Source organism: Bactrocera neohumeralis, unplaced genomic scaffold (genome assembly GCF_024586455.1).
Source record: "Bactrocera neohumeralis isolate Rockhampton unplaced genomic scaffold, APGP_CSIRO_Bneo_wtdbg2-racon-allhic-juicebox.fasta_v2 ctg165_3, whole genome shotgun sequence".
Lineage (NCBI taxonomy): Eukaryota > Metazoa > Arthropoda > Insecta > Diptera > Tephritidae > Bactrocera > Bactrocera neohumeralis.
This window is the reverse complement of record NW_026089795.1, coordinates 617,633-631,466: the sequence shown is the minus strand read 5'-3', so window position 1 is coordinate 631,466 and position 13,834 is coordinate 617,633. Positions and strand designations below refer to the sequence as shown.

At 36.2% G+C, this 13,834-nt stretch overlaps 1 protein-coding gene across 2 annotated transcripts in view; it reads right to left on the bottom strand.

Annotated features, from left to right (window-relative positions):
• LOC126766544 (dopamine receptor 1) overlaps nt 1–13,834 on the bottom strand; it is a 227,081-nt gene that overhangs the window by 20,753 nt on the left and 192,494 nt on the right. The gene's annotated exons all lie outside the window — the stretch shown is intronic.

Sequence of the window (13,834 nt, the reverse complement as noted above, 5' to 3'; positions counted from 1 at the left end):
AGAAATCCCTTCAAGGTTTGGTGTTTGATGGATTCCAAGTGTTTTGTGTCGGATCTCTGCTAGGACTGGGCATTCACAGCCAAATAGCCAGTGCCCTGTTGTGGTAGCTGTTACTCTGTAGATACTTTTCCTTGACCTTGGTAAGTCGTTGGTTCTTTGCCTGTCATATGTTGTGCAGCTAGTAGTCGTCCCGCCGATTTTGCGGCGCAGTTTTTAGCAAAGACGTCAATAGGTGGCAGGTTTAGTACCAGCTCAAGAGCTCCCGTTATGCACAGCGCAGCGAGCCTGATCTCTTTATCAATCTCCCCACCATAATCGACTGGGTTACGTAATATACGTAGTGTGAAACTGAAAGAGAAAAAATTTCAATTTATTATTAAATTTTATAGCTTCGTTTCTTATTAGAAAGGCGGTGACAATACTTGGTTCTTACAGTATTCATCGAAAGAAGCCTTGTTTCTGTGGGAGAGAATAATTTTGTAAACCACTGTACCTGTACTGCGAGCAAATAGGGGCTATGAGTAAGAGTATTTCAGCTGCAGCTTAAAATAACATCAACATAATTAAAGCTCACTAAATGTGTAAATTGCTTTTGCATCTAATTGCAGTTATTCAGTGAGGCTGTTGTTGTCGCAACAATGTTGTTGTAAAGGCTTTTAACAGTTTCGCTTGATTGTTGAAATTTGCATGTAAATTTGGGTGTTGCTATTAATAACAACTGCAACAACGATAATGAATGCTAATACCAATACCAGTGTGTGAGAAGATTTCGGGTGTTGCCCGCCAAAATAGAGATGCGCATATATTACGTTTGTGTGTAGGTATGCAAAATTTCTATAACAGCATCCGCTTATATTTTGGAATTTTGGCTATTGTTAGAAATTTGTAATTATAATTTGGCCGTTAGAGCTTGAGAGGGATCTGGCCGATCTATTGGCCCCAATCTGTGGTTTGTAATCAGTTATTGCTTTGCGAAACATACTTATGTACTTAGAGTGATTGAAGGTAATTATTTTAGAGCTCTTTAATGTCATAGATGAAAGTTTTACAGAAATTATTGTGAATTTGATCATGAACAATAGCTCTAGAAACAGGGAATCCGTGAATGGTAGTTACATGTACAGGTTGAATACTGTTATATCATTGGAAAAATTTTTGTTCGTACTAGTTTACATAACTGATCAGATTACATTGACCTTCATACATAAATGTCGCGAAGTAGTCCTACAGTTTATGAAATATTGATCTAAAATTTTACACTTTTTTGTTTTTTCAATTGATCTAAGGCTTGGTGATTTCAACTCTTCTATATGTATCTTACGCAGTAACGTTATTTAACAGTTTCCGTTGGCGGAAAAATGGTCGATGAAAATGACTCCGGATATAATTGTGAGATGACGGGGCTGTGTTTAATCTAGTTTCACATGTTGACTCCAACATTTGCTCAGAAATATTTACTAATTGGTGAAATATCGAGACTACCAACTTGTACAGAATTTTCGCATGGCCAAATAACCCATAGTTTAACCGATCTTCTATCGAATGCTATTTTGTAAAGACACTCTTTTCGATGTCTACTGGATTCACTTTCGAATAGTTGCACCACAAGGCAAAGGGCCGGCCGGTCATTAACTACGGATCACTGTTTTGGTCGCTTGATTGTGGTGAAACGCAGATGAACAAGCTTCAGATGTGACAGAATTCTGCATTCCGTACGATTGGAGCAAGTCTTTTGATGTCTCTCCGTCGAACTCCTACATAGTGAAGCCTTTATGCTTCCGATCAAGCAATAGAATGCACTTCTATCCAAGCAGTTTCTGGAGGAGCAAATTAACAGGTTTTTCCTTGATTACCTTGATATTTCCTAGATATAGTAGAAGGTTACACTCTTATTTATTCAGAACCGACCCCGACAGACCCAAATTATGTCCTGTATGCAATGAATCCCGCTTACCTCTAACCATGTCTTTTCATGCCCAACGAGCCCTACTCATATAACAACCCTCTTGCTATGTCCCGGTTCTGTTGAAACAGTACGTTGCCTGGGCCTACAATCAGAAGACTTCGATGACAATCAATTTGAACCTTACTACCTAAACGAACTTTTGATAACAACAACATGATTATTATAATATAATATTTTTTTGTCTATTTTCAAAAGTATTTCATCATTTACCTCCATCAGCACCATTGTTAGTCGCATATCGTGCATAAGTAGCAATTCATTACGACTTTGTCTACTTTTCCCCACTAATGCTCGATTTCCAATTTACGCAGCAAGCACATTTGACAATTTGTGTGCCTTTGAATAGTTTTGGAATTAATTACCTGCATTTAGCTATTTATTATATTATAAATTAAAGCAAATTTTCAACGGCCAATCTCTGGTTTTAATTAACAAAGGCTTAGTGTCCCTGAAAGCCGGAATTTGGTGGTGGTATGTTCAATGTCTGACCACATAAATTGTTTTACAATTTCCTTTTAGCAAAATTAGTAGTTTTATAGTATATGATGTTTTATATATTATTGGCAATGCTGCAAATTTTAATTATGTAACTAATTTACAAGAATTTACTGTGTATAAGTTTCGCACGGTCAACAAATAACACAGCGTTGCATCCGCGTGTGGAATGGTTGTTTTTAGTTGAGTACTAACTGTTTGCTTTAATTAAAACATTCAATTAACTAGGGAAACGGCGAAAATGGAAATAAAAATATCTGCTTGCTAATGGTTAAACTTGTTTTTCGCTTGCCGAACAAAGTTGTGCGTGATATTTTTTAGGTGACTTCAATTAGTTCATTTAGGAGGAATTTAATAAATGTGAAGTGTATTTCTTTATAAGTTGAAAATTGCGCAATAGAACATTCATTCACTGGTCGCTAATACTACTACATCTAAGAGGAAATCAAGTTATAAGTATTGCAATCTGTACTGAAAGAAAAATAGTCCAAGCTTTTCTTACTTTATATTGTATGTATATACTAGAGTAATTTATGTAGGAGATTCATTTTGATAAATGTCTCGAAGAACTATTTACATACATATATGTAAGTGCTAAAAGGTCCAACATAATGATATCATGAATATCTTGTATCACTATGACAGTAGTTGCTAAAGAGAATTGATACCTGGAGTTTCTAGCGTAATGAAAACAAGATACATATTTATATAAGGGTTTTTCAGTAGGGCAATCTTTTGACATTTCTCTTCAACAAGGTTTGCCATTTCATCATGGAAGGATAAACGATCTAACAATGTGTCGAAATTATTAAAATATACTACCGCAATTCGGAGTCAGTGACCTTAACTTTAAGAGTAGGTACGATTAGTTTTTTTAAATAAAACAAAATGGTTTGGGACATCAATAAATTTTGGTTTGGTGGGGTTTATGAATCGCTACCGCTCAATGATAACCGAATGCTTTTGGCCTGGGGTCGAATCGTTACATCCGTACATGGGTCGGCAAACATACGAATGTAAATTACGTGATACGTCAATCGTATGCGGTGATTGGCATTATGACATACGATAGCAAACGGATCGTAATGTATTTTCAATTCACAATAATTCTTAAATTCCACATTGCTTTGGATCGTATTTTTAAAAACTGTTAAAACTGTTGCAAAATATTCAATAAATTTGTTAGTTTAAATATCAAGTGGTTGAATATCTGGATGGATCCGACTTTGTTTTTTAATTTGAGCTCTAGTGAGAATGATGGGGATGAAAAAAGTGCGGAGGCAACTAAGAGATCGGAGCGATCCTTTGGCACTGCCGAATACAGCGTAGGTATATACAAAATAAATCATGAAACCTCATTAACGAAGTTTTCTTTGCAGATTTTTAAAACGATTTCGTCTAACTAAAGAGGCTTTTGAATATATCCTAAATAATATTATATATGTTTAACGCAATCTAACGTCAGAGCAGTGCCTCCAGTGCTACTATTAGCAACCACGCTCTCACATTTGGCTAGCGGTGGATACCAGCACAGTGTAGGCAGTGACTATTTGATTGGGATTGGTCAAAGCACTGTTTCGAAGCTGACATCCTATGTGCTTAAAAAAATGAAAACGAAGTTGTGCCCACAGTTTATACGGTTTACACCGGAGAATTCCCTTACGTGTAAAGAGTGGTTTGTGCACCAATATAAAATTCCTGGAGGTAAATATACAATTTACTCAAATAGTAAGATTACTAAATATGTATAAAGAATTTTTAGTTGTTGGGTACGTTGATGGTACTCACATCGGCTTACAAAAACCCACAGTAAACGAGCACTTGTACTTCAATAGAAAAGGCTACCATCGTATCAACGCTATGATGGTTAGTTGCTATTATAATATATTTCTTGAATATACATATGTATATGTATGTATATTTGTTAAATTTTGTATTGTCAGATATGTGATCACACTAACAAAATTATGGCTATTAACAGTCAATACGGTGGCGCAGCCCAATACATTTGTTTGGAAACACTCGGACCAGAGAAGAGTTTTGGAAGAACGATTTCAGCACAAAAGGAATGAAAATTCATGGCTTTCAGGTATACATATTTTCACTTTGTTCTTTTTACGATATAGATTTTATTTATATTTTAACAGGGAATTCTGGCTACCCATTGGAACTATGGTGCATAACTCCTTACAGAAACGCTTCGGATGGTTCAAATGAAGCTATGTTCAGTGAAATTCATTCAAAGGCAGGATGCATCGTCGAACGAACTTTCGGGATTTTAAAAGGACGCTGGAGAATTTTAGGATAGTGCAAGAGAGGAAGGTACCATCCGACAAAAGAGGCAAGTTCTGCGCACGCTTGTGCAGCATTACAAAACATCTGCATAAAATTTAAAATAAATTATGATCCTCAGAATTGCGATTCTGATCAAAAAAAGGATATCGACACCGGGGTAGCGAACCGCCTCATCGCAATCGGCCAAACAGTAAGAGATCAAATAAAATACTCTTTAAAAATTGAAGTTGAAAATGTCTATGTCTTTACCCTTGTAAATATTTTTTTTTCCTTCTAAACTGAAATACAAACATTTTGCTCATATAAATAATATCTTTTTTAATTTTTAATGAGATATTCCATTCATTGGCTTTTTATTTATATATTTTATTGCTAAAAATTATGAAAAACATAAAATTTAAAAAAATTTGCTCAAATTTCCATAAATTTGTATATTACGATTGGTAATTTGCGTTCGAATGACGGTTCCAACGAACGGATACGTTTATATACTCGCTCACGTATGTCATCATGCCAGATTACGATATAAACGTTACGATAACGTATATAAGCGCTACGATCACGTATGTCATAATACGAAATACAAACTTTTACGTGACGAGTGATACGTTCACGGATGTAACGATTCGACCCCTGAATTGGATGATATGGACTTGCGCAATATGAGGTTCCAACAGGATGGTGTTACAAGCCACACAGCGAATGTCACAATCAACTTGAAAACCAAGATTGGTCGACGTGTTATCTCACAAAATGGCCCAGTCGAATGGCCGCCTCGTTCGTGCTATTTGACGCCGTTAGACTATTTCCTGTGGGGTTACGTCAATTCTATGGTTTATGCCAACATGCCAGCGAAGTTTGATGATTTTCGTACGAATATCGAATGTGAAATTGCAGCAGTATCAGCCGATTTATGCTTGGAAACCGACGAAAATGGGGGTCAGCGTCCGGACTTCTGCAAGCATGCCCGTGATGGCCATGCAAAAGAAAACGAGTTCCATACATAATGACATGGAATGTACTTTCACAGGAATAAAAAATTTTGATATCCCAAACCGTTTTCGTTTTTTACTTATAAAAACTTTTGTAACGCTTTTATTCGAAAATCTGTTCCCTATAACCACTTTCATTCCAACAAGTAAGAAAGGGCTAAGTTCGGATGCAACATTTCATATTCTAACAACTTTCAAGAAACAAAGCCAGGAAAATACTTTAAGGTATAAAACGTTAACTAGATGATCGGAATCTAAGAAATTTTATATATAACTATACTACATATAACTCATACACTGACAGACACATAGTGTTTGTTAGAGAAACGAAATCCATTATAGGTAGAATATACGTAGGTTGCTATATATACATATTGCTGGCCTTATAATGTAAATAGACATATTTATCAACGAAATGGTTTTTTTTTTTTTTTTGTGTTTTTTTTTGTGTCGATTGCTGTTTTCATACGCATAAATCCATGATTCGTCACCTGTGACGATCTTATAAACGTCTTTTGAAGCACCGCGATCGTATTTTTCAGCATTTCTTTACACCAATCCACACGAGCCTTTTTTTTGAGCGATTGTCAAATTGTGCGGGATCCAACGAGAATAAACCTTTTTTACGGCCAGGTGTTCATGCAATATCGAATGTATGCTGGTGGGAGAAATGCATAGGCATGCCTCTATCTGAAGGTATGTTACATGACGGTCTTGCATTATCAGTTCACGTATGGCATCGATGTTTTCTGGCACAACGGCTGTTTTTGGGCGACCTTCACGGAATTCGTATTTGAGCGAGCGTCGGTAACGATTGAATTCTTTGTACCAGTTTTTCACAGTGCTATAGGATGGTGCTTCATAGCCATACAAAGATTTTAATTCATCGATGCACTCTTGTCGTGATAATCCACGTCGAAAGTTGTGAAAAATGATCGCACGAAAATGTTCACGAGTTAATTCCATTTTTTGGCCGAGATGAATTTTTTAATTCCCTGTAAATAAAACGATTCACGATTAAATGACAAAACGTTCTGAGTGATGTTATGCTAAAAACTGTCAAACTTTCCAATGGAAATGTCAGATTGCACCTGGCAACACTTAGTGTTGCCCTAGGCCAGAATATATATAGCAGCCCTCGTAGAAGTTGGGATAGTATCGACCAGGCTTTATCAATTTTTTCCAATACCACATACTATTAACATGTCACATACCAAAAAGCCAATCACATCAATTCTGATATTAGTTATACGGGGGGTAAGTCTAGTTTTCGCTCAAATTTATCTATTTTAGGTAAAAAGATACACTGTTATGAGTAAAACACGTTAGATAATTTTCTTTGAAATAACTCACATGTTGGCCGATATATGCGGTACAAAGTTACCTAGAAGTTCGATTATCTTCATTTTAACTATATGGGGGCAATAGTTCCCGGTCTGATTCAATCGATTTTTGACATACAGAAGTATAGAAGTACTATCCCTGAATTTCAATTATATGTCTCAGACATTGACCTATATTTTCGAACAAAAGTCAACTATAGCTAATGGGGTCCAAATATTCGGTACCTAGGGGCGTGAACAGATTTTGTTGGATTTGAACAATTTTTGGTCATAAAGTGGAACACACTAAAGATTTAATTCGTGCAAAGTTTAATCCCGTTTTATTAATTGCTTCTTGATTTGTTTACTGGAAAGTAAAAGAATCAAGTGGAGTATAAAATAGTGCTATATGGGAAGTGGGTATTTTCACAAGGTGGCATACAAGTAGGAATATGAAAAGAATGTCACGTACCAAATTTTGTCGAAATTGGCCAATCTTTACACTGTCTCCCATAAAGCCCTCTCATACATTCTGGCGAATTTAGTTATTTATTTATCGCGCTTTTGGTAGTTTTGAACAGTATTGTTATATGGGGAGTGAATGGGGTTTTCATCCGATTTCATACTATAGGTAGACGTTCTTTTAGGATTTGTACTCAGCAAATTTGGTTGTTGTAGCTTTAGTGCTTTAGGAGATATATACATTAAACTTATTAGAGGGCGGGGTCACGTCTTTTTAAAAAAAAAATTTCCTACAGGCGCCCCTGGCTACTGCGTTCCCCTGTGCCAAATTAAAGTTTTATATCTTAATTTAGTGCTTAGTTATGGCACTTTAAAAGTATTCGGTTAATGGCGATTTGTGGGCGTGGTAATGGTCCGATTACGCCCATCTACAGACTCGTAATTTTTTAGATGATACGTACAGCCATCAGGTGAACAAAACTATTACAGTCTGTTTCAACTGGTTGCAATAGTGTAAATATGTTTGACGAAATTTAAAAACTTGGATAAGATCCATTATCGAAAACTTGCTGTTAATTTAGCCTTGGAGATAAGATCGAACCTTACATATACTCGACCTCCACTCCGTTGTAAAGACCAGGTGGAAAAGGATTTAGTTACACTTGAAATCTCCGATTGGCGCCACACAGCGAAAAGGAAGAACGACTGGCGCTCTGTTGGCGACTTGAGGAAGAAGAGGTAAATGAGGTTGGAATAACATAATTAATGAACGGATTTTACTTGATTTTAGCACCAAACTATATGCTATAGTCGAGTAGAACTTGGTTTAATATGATAAGATGCTTTACATATTCGTAGGGTAAATATCAATCTTTTCATTACGAAAATTGAGACGAGGTTGAGTACTAAATCGATTGTATTCACTCTTTGTACAATGATACCGAGTTGAACTATTCTTTTCGCGTTGCTCTTTAGACAATTATCGTACTTTTATATGTTTCGATTAAAACCACGGTTATTTTCCGATGTCAGCCATTTTCCAAATGTATGTATTAATAAATAACAGAAATAAATATTTGCATTAAGTTATGATGATGGTTTAAGGCAAAATAAACTAAGGTCGGTAATAAAACCATTAAACTTATAAATGAAACTTTTATTAATATTTTATCTATTCGCAGAAGGACTTACATTAAAACTTATGACATTCGGACTTAAAAATAGAGACATTTGAGAAGTATATAATTACTTCATAGTTTCACAGAACGGAGTTATTGCATATTCTATGCAAGTGCAAACATATTTGTCATCTCGTTATACTATATTTGAATAAAATTTCTCTATTTGTTTTTCTTAATTTGTGACGAACTTAAGCTCGTGGCATACACTCATTTATTCGTGAAAACATTTGAGTTTTAACACATCTAGTTGATATGCCGTTGTGCGCACTAAGTAATCTAGGATATATGTATGAATGTAAAAGCGCTTGAGTTTATCTGCTGCTCAGTTGGATGGATAACGGTTAACATAATTCCAGTTCATTTGCCGGAGCAGAGGAGCGAGTGTTGCATCATTTGAGGAGTGCAAAAAGCTTAAAAGCAGATTGCAATTTGAGTTATGTTTGCGACATGTGCAAGTTGTTGTACAACTACAAACTTTTCATGTGAATGTTTGAGAATCCATGTGATAATGTAACGAAATAATCTGGCGCTTTTAACAAGAAACACAATCGGTTTATTTTTGAGAGAGTTAATGGAAATGAGAAAATCCTATTCGAGATGTGTTGGCCAAAAATATAGCAATGGATAAATGCTCGTTCATACATTTCTACTTACAGTAAAGGAATACACATTCTCTTATGGCCTAGGCAAATAAATGATATAAGGGGTGATCCATTTCGAGGTTCCATACTTGAAAAAAAAAAATCAAAATTAAGGGATTGTCTCAGCGTGACCCTCCGAGAAATCACTGATTTTCGCGATTTTCTTTAATGATGAAATTCATTAATCGGTCCGGTTTTTTAATAAATAAATATAGTATATTCATGACAAAAAAGGGCTTGTACAATGTTCACGATTGCGGCCGCAATTTTGGTCTAAAATAAAAAGTTCGAATAGATTATTAATCTGTATGAAAGTCGCTATCGCGCTATGAAGAGTATCTTTTTTTTTGAAATTTGACAAAATGGTGGCGATTTGAACAAAAAGTGTCGAATTCGGTCCTTTTTTTCGTAGAAAAAATAGGAAATATAAAAAAAAGCTGATAGAGAATGACGTTGAAAAATGTTCTCTCCGAATATATACATTAAACTTTTAGAACTAAATATCTTCAAAACTCGTCCTTTGAGTGTGGAAACCGTTTTGAAAAACACCATTCTGAAAAAAAAACGCGTTTAAAGATTGAAGTCGTTACGTTCCCCATTCAGTTTCCTTTCTACAAGAAACGCTGTAGTGGCCGTAATAATTTGAATTTCAAATTCAACATTTGATAGAATATTTATTACAGTGTATACTATACTATCCGATAATGCAAAAAAAAAAAATAGATTTTTCTAAGATTTTACAATGAGACGATCCCTTAATGGGGAATGTTTATTATCATTCGAAAGAACATCTTTTGGCATGTAAATTTTAATATAATTTTTGAAGATTATCTCTTTAAAATCTTGGCCGCAGCTACGTCTCAGATGGTTCATCCATTGAGTCCCATCGAAGCGAAGTCCGCATGGACGTTAGAAAATGTGTAACCGTGTGATATAAAATCTTCTTGGCCAATCAATCGGCCCAAAACGTGAAATTATCTGTTCACCGAAGTGTTTTCTCCTTAAATCCATTGACTGATACGATGTGTGGGAAGTGAAACCAAATGTCACCGAGATCAGGAGCTTCAATTTCAGGCATCAAATAGTCGGCAATCCTGGCGCGATAACGGTCACTATTGACGGTTATGTTCTCATCGGCCACACGAATCCGCTATTTTTATAGATGAAATGACGGCTCTTCAATCTCTTCAGGTTGCTCTTTGTCCCAAATGCGGAAATTTTGTTTGTTTACCCACTAAGCCAGAAATGGTACTCATCACTGAACAAAATTTGGCTCGAAAACGTCGGATCTTCTTGGAACTTTTCAAGAGCCCATAGAGCGATGCGATGTCGTTTGGGAAGGTCGAGTATTTTGTACGCGTGTATTTTGTACGGAACCAAGTAGTCCCATACGTCAGTATAAGTTGTTACGAACGGCGCCACGTTGACTCTCCACGGTTTTCTTGTACACTCTCAGTCACGGCTGCTATATTTTCTTCATTGCGTGCTGGACGTGGTCTACTCGGTTGAATATTATCCAATAATGAATGCTAATTCTCAAGATGGGTGATGGTGATGCGAATAGTACGCTCAGTAGGCCGATTATGTTGACGATTCGCGCGAAGCGATTGAAACACATTTTTTACAGAACGTTAGTTTTCATAATAAATTTGAACGGTTTGTAAAGGTTGTTCTGGCGTAAGTCTTTCCCTGATGAAATGCCAAACAATACTAAACAAAATTAACATGACCTGACAATTTTTCAAAAAGAGTCTACTAAAAAACTTTTTTCTTGGAGGACCTTTATAACAAATAGGTACAGACCTTTGAGAGAAAGTGGCTGTTTAATTTTTTATATTATCTAGAGACAAATATATAATTGGTTTCCGTTCCTCTAGAACACTATACACCTATATGCTGCTTCAGACTGCAACCAGGGTTAATCAGGTTATCACTTCTACTGACATTGTGCTTTGTTTCTATGCGCAACAGACGATTCGCAGATTTTTTTTTACCCAATTATCAATTTCATCAAGTTATATCGTGATGAAACTTGAATGGAAGCTTGATCTTAGAAGAATTGTTGGAAGCCGATAAGTGTGCAAGAATTTCTATAATATCATCTAACAGGAACTAGGTCGTAGAATTTTTCCTACAGGGCTTATATTGTACATCTCTATTAGTAAACATATGTATGTGTACCAACCCTTTTCATCAGCTAGTCATGAATGAAATTGTATACAGTGCATAAAGTGAACATAGGAAACGGAAGTAAAAATGGAAATGAAAAGGCGAGAGATTTTCTGTTTATATTTGTTAGAATTACAAAGGCAAACAAACACCAATTAAAACGAACGACTGCAAACACAAAATTGATGTGCGCTTGCTCTTCTGCTCTTGGGCCGATATATTCACATCAGCATACAAGGCCTTTGCTTTTACATAAGCGATATTTAAATACACTCTATACGAGTATTTTTGGGAAGAAGAGTTTCATTTATTTTATCATATTTGAGCATATCTTTGTAATTGTTCTGCTATTTTTGGAGTTTTATTTAGTTGGTAAAGGAGAATTTTATTTTCTTGTTAGGAAAATTTAAAAAAAGGGACCTTAAGATGTTCTGGACTAAGTTTCTAGTGAGAAAAAGTGACAAGGTGATTCCCCATCGCCTTCATCCATATAGATTTAGCAAAGAGCGTCTAAGTCTATTCAACTGTGTCCAGTTAGAACACTTACAATTGTAGCGAGATTGAGCAGTATATTGCACATCGGATTGATACATCTCCTTTTTCTTCGATGACAGCCATCTCAGCTTGAAAGACTTTATAGTAGTCTAAAACTAGAGTTGATGTAGAGCACCCGATAGAAGACTCCACCTCCTATTCTCCCTTCCAGCTTCGATTTATCCATGAAAAAGCTCACTGGACTCCTTCTCAAAACGCTTTGCTACGTCCACGAATTCCTCGCAGGTGTGTGAGCCGAGAAGGAACTCCGAGAAGAAGGTTCTGTGACGCATTGATTTATCTTGTAAAAAATTTAACCGAAGCGTTGGTCAATTTCAGTGTGCCCTTGAAAGAGGTCCTTCCCCGCCAAGCACCTATAGCTGTGTCTACAAGTGCAACGTGTAAAATGGCATTGGGTACCATTGTTAGTGTTGTCCTCAGTGCACTAGGGATGCCGATGAGGGCCATTATTTTAATACGCTTCAGCTGCTTTGCTAGTGTGATTGTTTGAGCATCCTTCACCAGGCAACGACCGCATAAAATATTACTGGCTTAAGTATGGTTTCATACGGCCGGAACATCACTTATGGTGAAAGGCCCCACCCCTTCTCAATTGCTTCTCTACCACAGTATTAGGCGATCGATGTCTTTCCATTTTCACTCTCTCCTTGATGTTTGGGTTCTATGGAAGCTTCCTTTTAAGGATAATCCCCAAGTACTTCACTCTTTCCACCGACTTAAAAATAAAACCTCCCAAAGACGAGAGAGTAACATCAGAGAGTTTTTATCTCCTAGTAAATCAAACTAGCTCAGTTTTATTTGGATGTGTTGCTAATCCATTTTTATCTGTCCCCTTGATTACCACATTTAGATACCCTTGTGTGAGATAGTAAACGTTGTTGAGGAATTTTCCTTTTACAAAGAGTGGTGGTACACCGTTTGCGCTTAGTTATAAAGTCAAATAATTTTATAGGATTGAAAAGAAACGAGAACATCATTTGTAGTGTTGGTATTTGGTTTGTACTTGTACCCACGTTTAAGTAAGTTTTCGTATTACCTCGCCACTGAAATTTTGATTCTACCGTTTTTTCTGCAAAGACATTTTACCTCTTTGCAACGCATGAAATGTCAGAAAAGATGTGTACGGAGTTTAAAGATCAAATCTCTCTTCCATTCATATCGCAGAGCTATGAGTAGAAGTATTTTCACTTTCCTAAAGACGGTTATGGTTTGATTTGGAAGAAGTCGGTTTACCCTCTATTGATGACAGAATAATTTTTAGCTTGGAAATGGTTATCTCGAAACTCTTGATCGAAACGCGTGTTTTAAAGTTTAGAAAATACGTTGATTCATCTTTCTGATTGCAGAGTTGTAATCGATTCGTTGTCATGGTGGAATAGTAATGATTTTTTCGCTCTATACAGCAGTTTTTTCTATCATCTCAGCTATCTCGCACTCTTTTGATCTGCGATCTGCAAATTTAAATCGGCTTTATACTTTTGGTCTTTTATTCTCATTGGTGGCCGGAGTGAGACCATATTGACGCTCGTAAAACCAATTTTTGACAATCTGATTTCCCTTCGCGATTACAAATACAAGAATCGAATCTTTTACTGATATTTTTCTAAATCCATAGATACGGCCAGGCGCTGTATAGCAACAGTGCTATCTATGAGAGTAGAGGATGATAAATATCTCTGATGGGTGTGAATTTAGCCACTTACCTTCTAGCTGTGGTGAATATTCTCTAAGCATTCAATAAAAATTCCTCCATTGA